Raw genomic sequence first — 14,984 nt, forward strand, 5'->3', positions numbered from 1 at the left:
TCAACCACTACCCTCTGTCATCTTTAAGCTAGCCGATTTCTGATCCAAGCCATTAAATTGCCTTCAATCCCATGCCTCCATATCTTCTGCAATAGCCTACCATGGGGAATCTTATTAAACACTTTACTAAAATCCATATGCACCACATCAACTGCTTTACCCTCATCCACCTGTTTGGTCACTTCCTCAAAGAACACAATAAGATTTGTGAGGCACAACCTATCATTTACAAAACTGTGTTGACTATCCCTAATCAAATTATTGCTTTCAAGATTATTATAAATCCTATATCTTATAATCCTTTCCAACACTTCACCCACAACTGAAGTAAGACTCACTGGTCTGTAATTGCCAGGGTTGTCTCTACTCCCTTTCTTGAACAAGGGGACATTTGCTATCCTCCAGTCTTCTGGCACTATTCCTATAGACAATAACAACATAAAGATGAAATCCAAAGACTCTGCAATCTCCTTCCTAGCTTCCCAGAGAATCCAGAATAAATCCCAACCAGCCCAGGGAATTACCTATTTTCACACTTTCCAGAATTATTTTGACCACCTCCTTATGAACCTTAATCCTGTCTAGTCTAATAGCCTGTATCTCAATATTCTCCTCAACAGCATTGTCTTTTTACTGTGTCAATGCTGACAAAAAAATTTCATTTAGCATCTCTCTTATCTCTTCAAACTCCATGTGCAATTTCCCACTATTGTCCCTGACAGGCCCTAATCTTACTCTAGTCATTCTTTTATTCTGGACATGGCATTAGAAAGGTTTTGGGTTTTCCTTGATCCTATCTGCCAAAGATTTCTCATGTCCCCTCCTGGCTCTTCTTAGCTCTCTCTCGAGGTCCTTCATGGCTAACTTGTAAGACCCAGGCATCCGAACTGAGTCTCATCTTTCATAAGCCTCCTCCTTCCTCTTGACAAGAGCTTCAACTTCTTTAGTAAACCACGATTCCCTCGCTCAACCACTTCCTGCCGACCTGACCGGAACATACTTATCAAGGACACGCAATAGCAGTTCCTTGAACAAGCTCCACATTTCAATTGTGCCCATCCTCTGCTGTTTCCTTTCACATCCTATGCATCCTAAATCTTACCTGATTGCATCATAATTGCCTTTCCCCAGCTCTTGCCCTGCAGTTATATATCTGTGGTGAGCATAGCTGCCTTCCAAGCAGTTGACCTGGGTTCAATTCCCGGCCATCACAGTGTTGTGGTTTCTAAATTGTCGTTTACCAATATCATTTATTGTAGCTGTTGCTCCCGATGAGGTCTCCTCTACATTGGGGAGACTGGACGCCTCCTAGCAGAGCGCTTTAGGGAACATCTCTGGGACACCCGCACCAATCAACCACACCGCCCTGAGGTCCAACATTTCAACTCCCCCTCCCACTCTGCCGAGGACTTGGAGGTCCTGGGCCTCCTTCACCGCCACTCTCTCACTTATCTCTCCACCCTTCAGGCTCTCTGCTTTTGCCCGAAACGTCGATTTTACTGCTCCTCAGATGCTGCCTGACCTGCTGTGCTTTTCCAGCACCACTCTAATCTAGTCTCTATCTACATCTGTGTCAGGGAACCCTCCTGCACACATTGGACAAAAACTGCTCCATCTAATATACTCGGACCATAGCGTTTCCAGTCAATATTAGGAAAGTTAAAGTTTCCCTTAATAACAACCCTGTTACTTTCATTCATATTCAGAATCATCTTTGCAATCCTTTTCTCTACATCTCGAACTTTTCAGAGGCCTATAGAAAACTCCCAACAAGGTGACCTCTCCTTTCCTGTTTGTAACCTCAGCTCATACTACCTCAGTAGACGAATCCTCATCAAACGTCCTTTCTGCCACCGTAATTCTGTCCTCTCCTGCTTTTTTTACCACCTTCCCTGTTCTTGCTGAAACACCTAAACCCCAAACCTGCAACAACCATTCTTGTCTCTGCTCCATCCATGTCTTCGAAGTGGCCACAACATCGAAGTCCAAGTTATGAATCCATGCTGCAAGTTCACCCACATTAGTCTGGACGCTCCTGGCATTGAAGTAGATACACTTTAAACCACCTTCCTGTCTGCTGGTACACTCCTGTGACCTTGAAACCTTGTTCATGACCTCACTACTCTCAATCTCCTGTACATTGGAGCTACAATTCCAGTTCCTACCCCCTGCTGAATTAGTTTAAATCCTCCTGAAGAGCATTGGCAAACCTCCCCCCTAAGGTATCCCTGTGGTTCAGGTGTAGACCATCCTGTTTGTAGAGGTTCCAGCTACACTAGAATGAGTCCCAATTATCCAGGTATCTGAATCCCTCCCTCCTGCACCATCCTTGTAGCCATGTGTTCAACTGCTCTCTCTCCCTATTCCTCATCTTGCCACCATTTGGCATAAGTAACAAACCAGAATAATATCACTGTTTGTCCTAGCTCCTTGAATTTCTGCCTTACATCCCCATCCCTTTTCCTACCTATGTCATTGGTGCCTATGTCCACCACAACGTGGGGCTGCTCCCCCTCCCCTTAAAGACCCTGAAAACACGATCTGAAACATCACAGATCCTGGCACCTGGGAGGCAACACGAGTCTCTCTCATTCCCACAGAATCTCCTATCTGTCCCCAATAACTAATGCTCTACTCCTCTCTCCCCTTCCCTTCTGAGCAACTGGGACAGACACTATGCCAGAGATCTGTACCCCTGGTAAGTTGTCCCCCCAACAGTATCCAAACAGTATACTTATTATTGAAGGGAACTGCCACAGGGATCCCTGCACTGTCTGCCTGTTCCCTTTCCATCCCCTGACTGTAACCCATCTACCTTCTCCCTGTACCTGAGGTGAGACTACCTCTCTGTAACTCCTCTCAATTACCCCCTCAGCCTCCCTCTGAAGTTCATCCAGCTCCAGCTCCCTAACGTGGTCTCCGAGGAGCTGGAGTTGGGTGCACTTCCCACAGATGAAATCAGCAGGGACATTAGTGGTGACCATTGCCTCCCACATTCTACAGGAGGAGCATTCAACAGCTCTATCATCCATTCCCACTGCACTGAATTCCCAAAGAGACTATCAAGAAAAAAACTAGTAGCTTTACCAAATCAGTGCACAGAAATTTTCTTTTGGTTACAGGAGGGGGATGGGCGGGAGACAGTATGTAAGTAGTGTTGCGGGTGAAGCAACCGCCCAAATATATAAGCTCATTTACTCAGCCATCCCATTTCCTCTCCTGCTCAGTGCACACTCTGCCTATTCATGAGGTAAGTTTTCATAGGATTTACTTACCTTCCCAGCAGCTGCCTGGTCCTCACTCTCACTTCTCCCTCTGCAAAAAAACACTGATTGACTAGGAAGGTATCCTGAAGATCTTTTCTTCCACAACCTCAAGTTAAGATTTACAAATTAAGGTTTAATGTTGTGGAAATTCAGCAGTGCTCTTCCTGTTGGTCAAGAGTTGCAAATATTTTGTTGGAAGACAGTAGTTTCATTGACACAAGTGCAGGTACTTGAGTTAAATTTTGCAAAGCTGCCAGCCAACAGGGTATACAAATAGGGGTGCATCACTGAGGAGCTTGCATTGCTGATGGTTAGCATTTCTCACAGGATGTTTGCTGTGGAGCATTTGTTGGGAGAAAGTTAGGAGAGCATGCTTATTAGGGAGTTAACATTTGCCAGTTGACAGGTATTTGACGGGCTTAGGTGTTACCATAAGAATGCAGTATTAGAGATCAGTGAATCCAGCACAGATAGGATCATCAGGGCTAAAACATGTCCTTGGAGGAAGAGAGAAAGAACACTCAGCACCAGGCAGCTTGAAGTGTGTAGCTTCAGCAATTAAAGTGGAGTGACAACAAGATCCAATAGAATTCAAGACTTAAAGCTGCAAAGGAATTTGCATGTGAGCTAGTTACAGACGCAAACTAGATTCAAGAAATTGAGCACTTTCTTGAAGTGTGTACCATCTACAAGATAAACTGCAGAAATTCACCATAGATCCTTCAACAACATCTTCCAACCCATGAACGTTTCCACCTAGAAAGACAAGGGTGGCACTTACACAGAAACACCACCACCTCCAAGTTCCTCTTCAGACCGCTCATCATCCTGATGAAGGAGCAGTGCTCCAAAAGCTGGTGCTTCCAAATAAACCTGGAGTTGTGAGATTTTTAACTCTTTCTACAGTGGTTTCATATAGTTGAGTGGCTCACCTGTCCATTCAGAGGGCAGTTAATAGGTTGTGGACCTGGAGTCACATGGAGGCTAGAACAGACAACAATTAGATTACATTACATTACAGTGTGGAAACAGGCCCTTCGGCCCAACAAGTCCACACCGACCCGCCGAAGTGAAACCCACTCATACCCCTACATTTACCCGTTACCTAACACTACAGGCAATTTAGTACCACCAATTCACCTGACCCTGCACATCTTTGGACTGTGGGAGGAAACCGGAGCACCCGGAGGAAACCCACGCAGACACGGGGAGAATGTGCAAACTCCACACAGTCAGTCGCCTGAGGCGGGAATTGAACCCGGGTCTCAGGCACTGTGAGGCAGCAGTGCTGACCACTGTGCCACCGTGCCGCCCACAATGGTAAATCTCCTTTCCTGAAGGCCATGAGTGAACCTGATTGATTTTTTAAATGGGTTTTATGATTGTTATTCGTGAGACAAGCTTTTTAAACTCAGATTTATTCAGTTATTGAATGTATAATTTATCCGGCTGCCACTGCATTGGCATCTGAACTTCTAGAACATTAGTCCATGTCTCTACAGAAAGCTGACACTCCAGTACTGTACATACAGTCTTTTGGATGAGATGAGAAACTATTTCCTGTTTGGTTGGATGTTGAAGATCCTAAGATACTACTTCAACAAAAAGCAGGGAAAGTATCCATACTGTCCTGGCTAGTAACATCAAGCAACATCAAACCAAAAAAAAAGGTCATTATTACATTGTGTACTTATTTGCTGCACACAGGTTACTTGCTGTGACTTCAATATTAGTTACAATAATGCTGTGTTGCTGATAAAACAAAGTTGGCTTGGGTTGCAAAGGATTAACTGCTGGAGAGAGACAAATCATTGAAGCGTATTTACCGTATATACTCAATTAATAGTCTAATTTTTTTAGGAGAAAGTGAGGACTGCAGATGCTGGAGATCGGAGCTGAAAAATGTGTTGCTGGAAAAGCGCAGCAGGTCAGGCAGCATCCAAGGAGCAGGAGAATCGACATTTCAGGCATAAGCCCTTCTTCAGGAATGAGGAATAATTTTTTTAGACTACGTTTTTAAGGTTATATTTGTGGGGTCAACTATTACATGGATACCACTTTTGAGGAGCTGAAATTCATGCCCATCAAAATTCATATCGTATCATTAGCAGAAGCCCAATTGATCTCTAAATGAATAAAGAAAAAGAAATGCAACAAATTACCGGATAAAGACAATTTAAAAAATGAATTACTGCTAATAAGCTTTTAATTATACATACAAAAAGTGAAGTAGAAATATGATACCGTTTAAATCACAATTACCGATACATATTACATCTTAAGTATGTCAAATACAAAAGTTCATTAATATCCTGCAAAATGACACTATTCAACATCTCCAGCATTGAATAAAGCTTCCTAATCATCAGGATGAATGATATCATCGTATGGATCCTCTGCATCCTCACTGTCTGTAGTTAGAGGTAGTGCATCATCTGCTTCTTCTTCATCTGTGTCATCTCATTGGTGATTGTCCTCTGTACCATTCAATGCATTCAAAATTTCACATTTCTTGAACGATTTGGAAATACTGTCAGCTTTTGTTTCATTCCATGAATCAACGATCCAATCACAGATTAGTGACAGTGATTGAGCTCACATACTGCCTCCTCTCGTGTACTTTTTTTCTCTACCACATATCCAGTTATTCCACTTCATTCTCATCATGTTCATTTTTGGCTTATTGATACCAACATCTATTGGTTGCAAAATACTTGTAAGTCCACTGGGAATTACAGCTATGTCAGTGTTATGTGATCGGATGTTAACAATGGCATTTTTCACAAGATGGTCCCAGACGAGCAAACTATTTTCCTTGCATGGTCCACCAGGTCGTAAATTACAAACTTCCTTTATCCATTTTCTACACCTACCTTTATCCATCCAGCCTTGTGGATGCACATGGACATCAATTCCTTTAGGAAATTTCTCCTTTGGCAAAATTTTTCTCTTAAAAACAGCCGTCACTTTTAACTTGGTGCCATCAGTCATACAAGAAAGAACTAAAGTACCTACTTTTCTCATGGCCAGTGGTTCTCACCAATACTGCTTTTTCTCTTTTCTCGTTCACAATTTGACTCTCTAGCTGAGGGTAATAGGCGTTTTGTCTATGTTTCCAATGTACGATAGCATGTAGCCTTCCTTCTGCCGATTTCTGATTACAAACTGGTGAAACTGTAATATCTTATCTTCTAGATTAGCAGGCAGCTTTTGTGTAATAAGTCATGCCTTCTCATGAACCTTGGGCACCGTTCCAGCACTTGCCTTAAAATCTGAAATTCCATCCTTCTTTGATTCATTTCGTGCATGGATACGGATGGCTTTACATCTTCCATTTTGATGACTTTCAAGTACCCACTCAGCAACTTTTTTCTTCAATTGTGGCCACTTGCTAGGTTTACTTCTGCTGGCACACTTTCTTTTTACCATGATCTGAGGTTGGTTTGATATCCTTCTCCAGTCTCTCCCAAATTTCTCCGAAACACAAAATTCTCTTGCTGCCACACAGTTATTTGTCTTTCAACTTCAATAACTTTCAGTTCATATTTTTTGTTTTTTATGACATTTTTACATAAAATGATGAAGAAATTTGAAAACCTCAACTAGGTATATGACTGTATTCCAAGAGGTTGGTTGTCACCTGACTCTCGTGCTGAATTGGTGAGATTTGAATATCAAATTACATAGCAGTATGAAAAAACATTCACTTCCTCATAGTAACATTTATGTACAGGATATTAGCTTGACTCACAAATGTTGATCTGTTATCTGTGAAGAACTAGGGTTGACTTTTACATGAGATATATTGAAAATTCCAGATTGTTTGGCCAAAAATAGGGGTCAACTTTTGCATGAGGTTGACTATTACTTGAGTACGTACGGTATTTGTCTTTGGCAATAGAACAATAGATGAATGAACTGTCGAGAGTGTCCCTTCTCACATATCGCATCACTGTGAGATGGTGAAAACCATTGTGCAGAGCTGACTGCACCTTTAATGCTAGAAAGATCTTTGATTAATTATTGCTGCCGTTGTTATGAGTCCCACCAATCAAGGATGATTTGCCAGGCTTTCCTGCAGCTCGATGACTCAGCAGCTTAATCCTGGAGCCACGTGCATTTGGGAAGAGAGGACAAGAGTTGCACAAAAGCCAGAATTCAGCTCTCTCACCTTCCACTGCCATTGCATTTCTGCAGCAGAGTCTGACTATCCAGTTTCCTCTGTGCTGTGCCTTGTTTGATAAAGTATCTCCATGAGGCATGGTTAGTGGCAAGTTTCTCTCCTACACCAATATGAATTTGTCCCTTTTTCAATCAGGCCTTCACAGTGTCCTCAAAACTTTCCCTCTGTCCTCCTCAAGGCCGGGTGCCAAGTTAATTTGTGAAAAGAGGATTTGTTTTGAGTTTTGGCGGATGAGTGCAATATCCAGAACAGCAGGTTTTCTGGTGATCACAATTTTTAGAGTTATTGCTTTCAGGGAGGATGCTGAGGTTTGTTCGCCTGACTTCCCATTTGTCTTTGTAAAGGCATTGCTGGTGGAAATTCTCCAACATCTGTGGGAAGATTAGGCGCTTGGCCAAATGGAAACTGTTTCCAATGCAAGAGTGAGGTTTCTCAACTGATGAGCAAATATTCAACATGGAGCTGAAGGAGGACTCAGGCAAGAGTCTTCTCAGGCAGTCAGAATGTGAAACAAAAGGGCTGCCAAAGATGGGTGGGTGTAAAAAGCCAGTTAGTACAAGGGTGAATTGAATTGAATTTATTGTCACGTGTACCGAGGCACAGTGAAAAGCTTTGTGCAATACAGGCAGATCACAGAGTTAAGTAGCATAGACAAGTAAATAATAGGTAAACAGTGGCAAAAACAAAAACACAGGTACAGGTAAATGTTAAGAGTTTGTGAGTCCATTCAGTATTCTAACAACAGTGGGGTAGAAACTGTTTCGAAACCAGCTGGTGCATGTATTCAGGCTTCTGTACCTTCTCTCCGATGGTAGAGGTCGTAGAAAAACATTGCCAGGGTGGGATGGATCTTTGAGAATGCTGGCAGCCTTCCCTTGACAGCGGGCCTGGTAGATGGATTCTAGAGATGGGAGGTTGGCCTTCGTGATTGTCCGAGCCAAGTTCACTGCTCTCTGCAACCATTTCCAATCTTGAATGATACCGTTACCATACTAGGTAGTGATACATCCAGACAGAATGCTCTCGATGGCACACCTATAAAGGTTGCCAAGGGTATTCGCCATCATGCCAAATTTACTCAGCTGCCTGAGGACGAAGAGACGTTGTTGGGCCTTTGTAACCAGTGCATCCACATGAAGAGTCCAAGATGGCTTGTTGTGGATGGCCACTTCCAGAAGCTTGACAGTCGCCACTCATTCTACCTCTGTGCTGTTATTGTACAGGGGGGCATGAGTAACATCCTGCCGAAAGTCAATAATGAGTTCCTTGGTTTTGCTGGCATTGAGAGCTAGGTTGTTCTCAGTGCACCATGTTTCCAGGTCTTCCACCTCCTGCCTGTAGTCTGTTTCATCACTGTCTGAGATTCAACTGACTATGGTGGTGTCATCTGTAGTGCCTTAGGCTTAACTAACTTCAACTGCTTCATCAATTACCTTCCCAAGTAGCATGTACATTTAGCCTGCAACAGGTAGGACTACATATTTTCGTACTGTGAACAGTAACAAAAAAGCCATTGTTAAATTACTCATCTGCATTCCATTCCTATATCACATAAAATAAATCACATTGTTGCTCATGACTAGCCTTATTGTAACACTATTACCATCCATAATGTGTCCTCTCCAACTCACAGAGGTGGTGGCACAGTGATACACAGTCAGCAATGAATTGCCCTGGAAGAGCTCAACATGGACACTGGACCCTATGAAGTCTCATGACATCAGATCAAGAAACCCTCCCATTAATTACTATCCGTATGCCACCAACCTCCCACATATCCATCTGTCAATATCAATCTTGATAAGAGTGACCACTGCACATTTCCTTGCAGAGACAAAGTCTCAATTTCACATCATGTGATATGGCACTACTATCATACAGAATGGGATAGATTTTAAACATATCGAGCAACTTGAGATTGGTATCAATGAAACACTGTGGTCAATCAGCAGCAGAGTTTTATTTAACTATAATCATTTACTCCATGGCCCAGCATATCCTGAAGTCTACCATTAACAAAACGTCAGGATGAGGTCAGCCCTGGCTCAATGAACAGCGCAGAGAAAATACTAGCAGTGGCACTGGGAATATCAAAAAAGAGGTAAAAACGAGGACTGCAGATGCTGGAAACCAGAGTCTAGATTAGAATGGTGCTGGAAAAGCACAGCAGGTCAGGCAGCATCCGAGGAGCAGGAAAATCGACGGTTCGGGCAAAAGCCCTTCATCAGGAATATCTAAAAAGAGGTGTCAACATTGTGAAGCCATAACACAGAGGTACAACCAAACAGTGTAAGCAGCATGTGACAGACATAGCTAAGTATCCCACAATAAAGATCAGATCTAAACTCAGTCACAAATAATGGTAAACAATTAAACAGGTAACAGGAGGTGGTGACTCCACAAATATCCACATGATAAGGGAGCCTAGAACATCATTGTAAAAGACAAGCATCTTCTGCCAGAAATGCCACCTCAGCCTCCTCCCAGGAGCTCCAGCATCACAAATTTTCAGGGTAATGCCTTAGGCTCAACCAACCTCAGGCACTTCATCAATTACCTTTCTTCCATCACCACATTCACAACACCTGATACTTAAGCAGTCATTGTGCAAATACAGCAAGACCTGGATAACATTCACACATGGGGTTGATAAGTAGCAAATTGCCTTTGCACCATACAAGAGTTAGGCAATAACCATCCAAAAAGAGAGAAACTGCATTGACGTTCAATGGCATCACCATTACTGATTGCCCTGCTATCAACATTCTGGAGTTATCATGCATTAGGGACTGATCTGGACTGGTCAGAAAAATACTGTGCTTTGAGGTGGGAATTCCGCAGTCAGTAACTCACCTGCTGACTCTACCATCTAAAAGGCAGATCAGGAATGCATTGGAATATTCTCCCCTTGTCTGGATGAGTGCAGTTTCACAACTCCTCCACCATCTTGAAGGGCAAGGAACACCACCATCTACAAGTTCTCCTCCAAACCACTCAGTGTCCTGACTTGGAACCATTCTTTCATTCTCAGTGGGTTCAAATCCTGGAACACCCACTCAACCAGCACTGTCAGTGTGCGTAGACTGCAGCGGTTCAAGAATGGAACACACCACCAGTCCCCAAGGGCAATTATGGATGGGCAAAAAATGCTGCCCAGCTAGCAATGCCCACATCCGGGAATGAATTTTAACAAAAGTTCACAATGCTCTTCAGTCTAACTTTTGCAATAAAAAGAGATTATCTTGTCAGACACAGGAAAAAGGCATAAAGTGTTATGATCCTATTGGACATGAGTTCCACCTGCACCAGAGACCAGAGGTTCTGCATCTAACAGTGTCAAGTGCAGGCCTGAAATTCATAACACTTCAGCTGGGTTAAATATGGTTCCTTTAAGATTCAGAATCTGATTGTACTGGCTTTACTGTGTTCACATGTTCTACACCGGCTTTGGCTGTTCCATTTGGATTTGCACAAATATCTGCATTATGCCTTTGCAAATGTGCTTATTGTGATGATGTGCAGAATGTATTCAATTTTCAATGACAAAGAACTTGCACACAGTTTAAATATCAATCAACAGACTTAGTGGGAAGTTAAAATCCATCTAGACCATGTTCAGAGAATGACTGGAATGCCAGATTAGTGAGCTCGCCAGGATTCAAGCACAAGTATCATAAACTACTTAATTTATTCCATTCTTTCTCCTGCTTACAGGAATCCATGGTGATGTCCGATGCTAAAGACCATCATTCTTTCATTTTATGGCCTACTGATTATTTGGTTGGAAAAGAAGACATAAAACTGAGCCTTTGCCAATAATAAATTGCAGTAACAGATGATTCAATTGTCAATGATACGCACAGCAGATTCCAAAGCTTCTGATGCCAATATGGACACTTGTGTCAGGATCTCAGTTAAGAATATTCTATAAACTAAATGAACTTCTTTTACTCTGTAAGAATAATAGGGTGGTTGTGGTAGGGGATTTTAACTTTCCAAACATAGACTGGGACTGCCATAGTGTTAAGGGTTTAGATGGAGAGGAATTTGTTAAGAATGTACAAGAAGATTTTCTGATTCAGTATGTGGATGTACCTAAGAGAAAAGACGCAAAACTTGACCTGCTCTTGGGAAATAAGGCAGGGCAGGTGACTGAGGTGTCAGTGGGGGAGCACTTTGGGGCCAGCGACCATAATTCTATTAGTTTTAAAGTAGTGATGGAAAAGGATAGACCAGATCTAACAGTTGAAGTTCTAAATTGGAGGAAGGCTAATTTTGATGGTATTAGGCAGACTGGGGGGCAGATGTTTGCAGGTAAAGGGACGGCTGGAAAATGGAAACTTTCAGAAATGAGTAAACAAGAGTCCAGAGACAGTATATTCATGTTAGGATGAAAGGAAAGGCTGGTAGGTATAGGGAATGTTGGATGACTACAGAAATTGACAAGCCTGGGAACTATCGACCAGTGAGCCTGACGTTGGTGGTGGGCAAATTGTTGGAAGGAATCCTGAGGGACAGGATGTACATGTATTTGGAAAGGCAAGGACTGATTAGGGAGAGTCAATATGGCTTTGTGCTTGGGAAATCATGTCTCACGAACTTGAGCTTTTTGAAAAAGTAACAAAGAGGATTAATGAGGGCAGAGTGCTAGATGTGACCTATATGGACTTCAGTAAGGCGCTTGACAAGGTTCCCCATGGGAGACTGGTTAGCAAGGTTAGATCTAATGGAATACAGGGAGAACTAGCCACTTGGATAAAGAACTGGCTCAAAGGTAGAGCACAGAGGGTGGTGGTGGAGGGTCATTTTTCGGACTGGAGGTCTGTAACTAGTGGAGTGCCACAAGGATCAGTGCTGGGTCTACTTTTTGTCATTTATGTAAATGATTTGGACATGAACATAGCAGGTGTAGTTAGTAAGTTTGCAGACGACACCAAAATTGGAGCTGTAGTGGACAGCGAAGAAGGTTACCTCAGATTACCTTGATCAGATGGGCTCATTGGCTGAGGAGTGGCAGATGTGGTTTAATTTAGTTTGATGTGAGGTGCTGTATTTTGGGAAAGCAAATCTTAGCAGGAATTATATGCTTAATGGTAAGGTCCTAGGGGATGTTGCTGAACAAAGAGACCTTGCAGTGCAGGTTCATAGCTCCTTGAAAGTAGAGTCACAGGTAGCTAGGATATTGAAGAAGATATTTGGTATGGTTTCCTTTATTGGTCAGAGCATTGTCTATAGGAGTTGGGAGGTCATGGTGTGGCTGTATAGGACGTTGGTTAGGCCACTGCTGGAATATTGTGTGCAATTCTGGTCTCTTTCCAATGGGAAGGATGTTGTGAAGCTTGAAAGGATTCAGAAAAGATTTACAAGGATATTGCCAGGGTTGGAGGATTTGAGCTATAGGGAGAGGCTGAATAGGCTGGAGCTGTTTCACTGGAGGGTCAAAGGTTGAGGGGTGACCTCATACAGGTTTATAAATTCATGAGTGACATGGATAGGTTAAATAGACAAAGTATTTTCCCTAGGATGGGGGAGTCCAGAACTAGAGGGTATAGGTTTAGGGTGAGAGGGGAAAGGTATAAAAGAGACCTAAGTGGCAACTTTTTTTATGAAGAAGGTGGTGCATGTATGGAATGAGATCCCAGAGGAAGTGGTGGAGGCAGGTACAATTACAACATTTAAAAGGGATCTGGATGAGTATATGAATAGGAAGGGTTTGGAGGGATATGGGCCAAGTGCTGGCAAATGGGACTAGATTAGTTTGGGATATCTGGTCAGATTGGATGAGTTGGACCAAAGGGTCTGTTTCTGTGCTGTACATCTCTATGACTCCATAACTTGTCTGCTGGAGTTTACAATCTTAGCTGAAATTCTGTTCAAAGTTATTGTCACCTTATTATTATATGTTCTCTACCTATTTTATATATAGGCTACTAATCTAGAAAACATATTTATATTTAGGCAATGCTTTTATTGTAACAAACTCCGTAATGTCCTAAGGAGTTTTACAGGAGCATTCTGACGCAAAAATTGACACTGAAGTTACATTTGACAATATTAAGCTAAAATCTTACGTAGATTTTAAGAAGTATCATGTCCTGATACATCACTGTCTAACTTGCATACAAACAATATAAGAATGATATCTGAGAAACTGAATTAAAAATACACAATATAGACATGATGGGAAATATTGCTTTTGGGAAAAATAGAGGCTGGTGCTGAATGGCCTCTTTCTGTGCTGTAAATTCTCTATGGTTCTATGGTGGAGTTATAAAGTTTGCAGCAACACAACCAGTTCATTCGTCTTGTTGAGATCATATAACTAATTTATGTTCCGTCTTACTTGTGATAAATAAGTCTGCTACAAGCTGTTCTTCCTCTCAACATAATTGAAATTAACAAATAACATTGTTGCTTAAATTAATATAACCTTTCTCAGGATGTTAAAAACAGGGAAAACTGCTTACTTCCCACGTCTTCCTTTTCTCCTACATCAAACAGATTACTGAATCTGAAACTTGTTTTCAATAAATTATTCACTCCTAATTAACACTGACTCTGTACCTTCTCCTGTCCCACAACCGACTACCCCCAATCCTGTAATATGCTGCACTGTATTCTTCAACACTGAATGTCCTTTATTTGCAGAAATAATTACTTGATTCACTGCTAGTGAACAGATCATCAAGGTTTCCAGCATCTGCAGTCCTTTTTTATACCTAGTCCTCACTTTTGCCTACAGATACAGGCAGGGCATCTATTGAGCTCAAAATTCAGGTGTGTGAATTCAACTGGAATGAATCCAGATTGCTGATGGTTTCCAGCATCTGCAGTCATTGTTTTTACCTAGTTGATTTTAACCCTACTGCGAATCCTCTTGCGAGGATGCCTGCCTTGAAGAAGTTTTCCTCCTCTCTCTCTCTACAAGAATCTCAGTGAATCTCTCTCACTGCAACCCCCAGGTCATCTAGGGAAATCAGAAGATTGGGAAGGCTACAAAAACAAACAGAGGATAACAAAGAGAGAAATAAGGAAGGAGAGGATCAAATATGATGGTAGGCTAGCCAGTAATATTAGAAATGATAGTAAAAGTTTCTTTCAATACATAAGAAACAAACGACAGGCAAGAGTAGACATTGGTCCATTCAAACTGATGCTGGAAGCCTGGTGATGGGAGATAAGGAAATAGCAGGAGAATTAAATAAGTACTTTGCGTCAGTCTTCACAGTGGAAGACATGAGTAATATCCCAACAATTAAAGGGAGTCAGGGGGCTGAGTTGAGTATGGTTGCCATTACAAAAGAGAGAGTGCTAGAAAAGCTAAAAGGTCTTAAAATTGATAAATCTCCTGGCCCTGATGGGTTGCATCCTAGAGTTCTGAGGGAGGTGGCTGAGGAAATAGCGGAGGCGTTGATTGAGATCTTTCAAAAGTCACTGGAGTCAGGGAAAGACCCGGATGATTGGAAGATCGCTGTTGTAATCCCCTTGTTCAAGAAAGGATCAAGGCAAAAGATAGAAAATTATAGGCCAATTAG

General features: G+C 42.2%; 1 long non-coding RNA gene across 1 annotated transcript in view; it reads right to left on the reverse strand.

Annotated features, from left to right (window-relative positions):
- Positions 1-8,762: 8,762 nt before the first annotated feature.
- LOC122558238 overlaps positions 8,763-14,984 on the reverse strand; it is a 34,381-nt gene continuing 28,159 nt past the window's right edge. Inside the window, exon 3 of the long non-coding RNA XR_006314080.1 lies at positions 8,763-8,938. This is a non-coding gene — a long non-coding RNA (uncharacterized LOC122558238). The remainder of the gene's footprint in view (positions 8,939-14,984) is intronic.

This window comes from Chiloscyllium plagiosum, chromosome 17 (assembly GCF_004010195.1).
Source record: "Chiloscyllium plagiosum isolate BGI_BamShark_2017 chromosome 17, ASM401019v2, whole genome shotgun sequence".
NCBI classification, from domain to species: Eukaryota; Metazoa; Chordata; class Chondrichthyes; order Orectolobiformes; family Hemiscylliidae; genus Chiloscyllium; species Chiloscyllium plagiosum.